This window comes from Cebus imitator, unplaced genomic scaffold (assembly GCF_001604975.1).
Source record: "Cebus imitator isolate Cc_AM_T3 unplaced genomic scaffold, Cebus_imitator-1.0 Scaffold85, whole genome shotgun sequence".
NCBI lineage: Eukaryota > Metazoa > Chordata > Mammalia > Primates > Cebidae > Cebus > Cebus imitator.
This window is the reverse complement of record NW_016107400.1, coordinates 6,149,737-6,153,588: the sequence shown is the minus strand read 5'-3', so window position 1 is coordinate 6,153,588 and position 3,852 is coordinate 6,149,737. Positions and strand designations below refer to the sequence as shown.

The following is a 3,852-nucleotide window of genomic DNA, read 5'->3' as shown; positions in this document are numbered from 1 at the left end:
TTTTTTTTTTTTTTTTTTTTTTTTTTTAAAAGACGGAATCTTGTTCTGTTGCCCAGGCTGAAGCGCAGTGACATGATCTTGGTTCACTGCAGCCTCTGCCTCCTGGGTTCAAGCAGTTCTCCTGCCTCAGCCTCCTGAATAGCTGGGATTACAGGCGTGTACCACCACACCCAGCTAATTTTTGTATTTTTAGTAGAAATGGAGTGTCACCATGTTGGCAAGGCTGGTCTTGAACTTCTGACCTCAGGTGATCTGCCCACCTTGGCCTCCCAAAGTGCTGAGATTACAGACATGAGCCACTGTGGTCAGCCAGATGCTGCATTTTTAGCACCTGAAAGATGTCACTTACCATTAGTAAGAATACACCAAAAATAACACTGAACTTCCTTTGTCTTTTCCAGACCCTTTAGCTTTGTTGAGAGAGGACACAGATGATACTGATGAATGGCAGTGAGGACACCGTTCAGCATTATTGCTGGCTCTGACAGAGTAATTCGGAGGGACTTGTATTTAAATTGTGTGAGTGTTTTTCTCTTTGAAAATAAATCTATAAAACCAACATTTTCCTCAGTCTTCAGTTTTTCAGTGATGTCTATAAAGTGCTTTTTTTAATTGCCATTGCTTAATATCTGTAAAGGCCTGTCTCATTTGTCATTGGTATTCATGTACGTCAAAAACAGTGGGTTCTCCAGCAGTGTACTTGAAGTAAGGCGCTCTCCCCACCTTCGTGTCAGGAGTAAATACATTCATGGAAAAAGACTTTTTGTTTCAGAAAATTTTTTTTTAGTTTTCATTAGCTTATTATCAGATGTGTCAGCTGATATCAGCATGTGGGACTACTTTTTCATCCCTGTCCTAAAGATCCCTTTCCAAATTAATAGAATTTAACAGTTCTGGAGAATGGAGGCTCTCTTTCCTCCTGGAAGGTCAGTTTGACATTGTGTCCCTTTGTCACACATCGAATATCAGTTCTGCCCTTTACTCTTAGCACTGTGTTGATTCCTTGGGGTTGATGTAAATAACGTACGAATTGCCTAGCTCTTGATGAGGTTTAGTTTGAGAGTTACATCAAAATAATTGCCCTCTTACTGATATTTCTAGTATTGGGAGGGAAGAGGAACCAAAGTCCTGTAGTAAGCCTATAGTAAGAAGTGTCTTCAGGGCAGAGGAACTAAGGTGAGGGGCCCTCAGCCAGCAGAGAATCTAATGGCTGAGGGATGAGGTGGTCGAAGGATGGGAGTCAGCTCTGGGATTCAGTCCACACTCACATTTGCTTCCCTTCCTGCAGGTACCAATAGGCTGGTTCCTTCTGGGTTGCTCTAGAGTTATTCCAGGCATGTTAGATAGACATATATATATATATATATTTTTTTTTTTTTTTTTTTTTTTTTCAGCATTTAGGTTCAAGGGTACATGTGCACGTTTGTTACAGGTAAATTGTGTGTCATGGGGTTTGGTGTACAGATTATTTTATCACCCAGGTAATAGGTATAGTACCCGATGGGTTTTTTGAGATGGAGTTTCACTCTTGTTGCCCAGGTGGAATGCAGTGGCATAATCTCAGTTCAATGCAACCCTCACCTCCCAAGTCCAAGTGACTCTCCTGCCTCAGCCTCCCAAATAGCTGAGATGAGATTACAGCACCCACTACCATGCCCAGCTGATTTTTTGTATTTTTAGTTGAGACAGGGTTTCACCATGTTGGCCAGGCTGATCTTGAACTCCTAACCTCAGGTGATCCGCCCATCTCATCCTCCCAAAGTGCTGGGATTTCAGGCATGAGCCACAGCACCCAGTCCCGATGGGTATTTTTTGGATCCTCATCCTCTGCCCACCCTCCAGGAAGCCCCAGTGCCTCTTGTTCCCTTCTGCCATGTTTGCTCAATGTTTTGCTCCCACTTACAAGTGAGAACATGGTATTTGGTTTTCTGTTCCTGTGTTCATTTAGGATACAGCTGCATCCATGTTGCTGCAAAGGACATGATCTCATTCTTGTTTATAGCTGCATAGTATTCCATGGGGGTGTGTGGGGGTGTGTGCATGCGAGAGCATGCATGTACACATTTTTTTTTTTTTTCTTTTTGAGATGGAGTCTTGCTTTGTTGCCAGGCTGGAGTGCAGTGGCATGATCTCAGCTCACTGCAACCCCCACCTCCCAGGTTCAAGCAATTCTCCTGCCTCAGCCTCCTGAGTAGCTGGATTACAGGTATCTGCCACTGCACCCAGATATTGTTTTCTATTTTTAGTAGAGCTGGGGTTTCGGGGTTTCACCATGTTGGCCAGGCTGTTTTCAAACTCCTGACCTGCCTTGCTCTCCTGAAGTGCTAGGATTACAGGTGAGAGCCACTGTGCCCAGCCTACACACTTTTTTTTTTTTTAATCCAGTTTACAGTTGATGGGCATTTAGGTTGATTCCATGTCTTTGCTACTGTGAATAATGCTGCAGTGAACATAGGCATCCATGTGCCTTTATAGAATGTATAGAATGATTTATATTCCTTTATGTATACCCATTAATGGGATTGCTGGGTCAAATGAAAACCTCTTTTCCTTTTGAGACATTCACTCTGTTACCCAGTTTGAATGCAGTGGCACGATCATGGTTCACCACAGCCTCCTCAACCTCCCAGGCTTAGGCCATCCTCCTGCCTCAGCCTCCCAAGTAGGCAAACCACTGCTAATTTTTTTTTTTTTTTTGAGACGGAGTTTCGCTCTTGTTACCCAGGCTGGAGTGCAATGGCGCGATCTCGGCTCACCGCAACCTCCGCCTCCTGGGTTCAGGCAATTCTCCTGCCTCAGCCTCCTGAGTAGCTGGGATTACAGGCACGCACCACCATGCCCAGCTCATTTTTTGTATTTTTAGTAGAGGCGGGGTTTCACCATGTTGACCAGGATGGTCTCGATCTCTTGACCTCGTGATCCACCCGCCTCGGCCTCCCACAGTGCTGGGATTACAGGTTTGAGTCACCGCACCCGGCCTACCACTGCTAATTTTTAAAGTTAGTTGTAGAGATGGGATCTCACTGTGTTACCCAGACTGGTCTCAAACTCCTGGGCTCAAAAGATCCTGCTGTCTCCACTTCCCAAAGTGCTGGGATTACAGGTGTGAGGTCCTAGACCCAGTAATAGAAATATACTAAAACTAATTTTAGTTTAAATATACTAAATATAGTTTAAATACACTAAAACTATTTTTAGTAATAGAAAGCATATTCTTTTCAGTCATAAAAATCATACATTGTACTAGGCCTTTTTTCTTTTTTTCAATACTTAGCAACATATCTTGGAAAACTGCCAAATTGGAGGATAAGGCACTTCCTCGTTTTTTACAACTGCATTTATTTAACAATAGCTTGAGGCCAGGCATGGTGACTCACACCTGTAATCCCAACACTTTGGGAGTGGGGCAGATCACCTGAGGTTGGGAGTTCAAGACCAGCCTGACCAACATGAAGAAACCTGTCTTTAAAAAAAAAAAAAAAAAAAAAAAAACTTGAGCACTTACTAGGCATTGGTGATCCAATAGGGAATAAACAGGCTGTGTAATTCCTTTGATTAAACGTCTGTAGTTTAACACTGGGGGTATTTTGGCGATGGTCCCCAAGTTGTTCTATTTAAAATCCCATGGCAGCTGTACATTTTGCCAGAAAAAGCGTCTGTGATTGTGTCTGCCTAAGATCACAAAGTCTGACTGTACTGCCACTTGAGTGCCTGCTTTGCTACTATCTTCACCAGACGCCTGCAGTGAAACGGCCCATTCATGTCATCCAGTAGCCACTGTAAGCCCCAAAGCAGCCAGAATGAGGGAGGACATTTATTGGATCTCACACACACAGATCATTCATCCCCAAG

The 3,852-nt window shown here is 43.6% G+C and overlaps 1 protein-coding gene across 1 annotated transcript in view; it reads left to right on the top strand.

Annotated features, from left to right (window-relative positions):
• The window catches only part of NDUFAB1 (NADH:ubiquinone oxidoreductase subunit AB1), a 10,846-nt gene extending 10,287 nt beyond the window's left edge, over positions 1-559 (top strand). Inside the window, exon 5 of the mRNA XM_017534402.2 lies at positions 396-559. The gene's annotated coding sequence lies outside the window, so the exon portion shown is untranslated. The remainder of the gene's footprint in view (positions 1-395) is intronic.
• Positions 560-3,852: the final 3,293 nt, after the last annotated feature.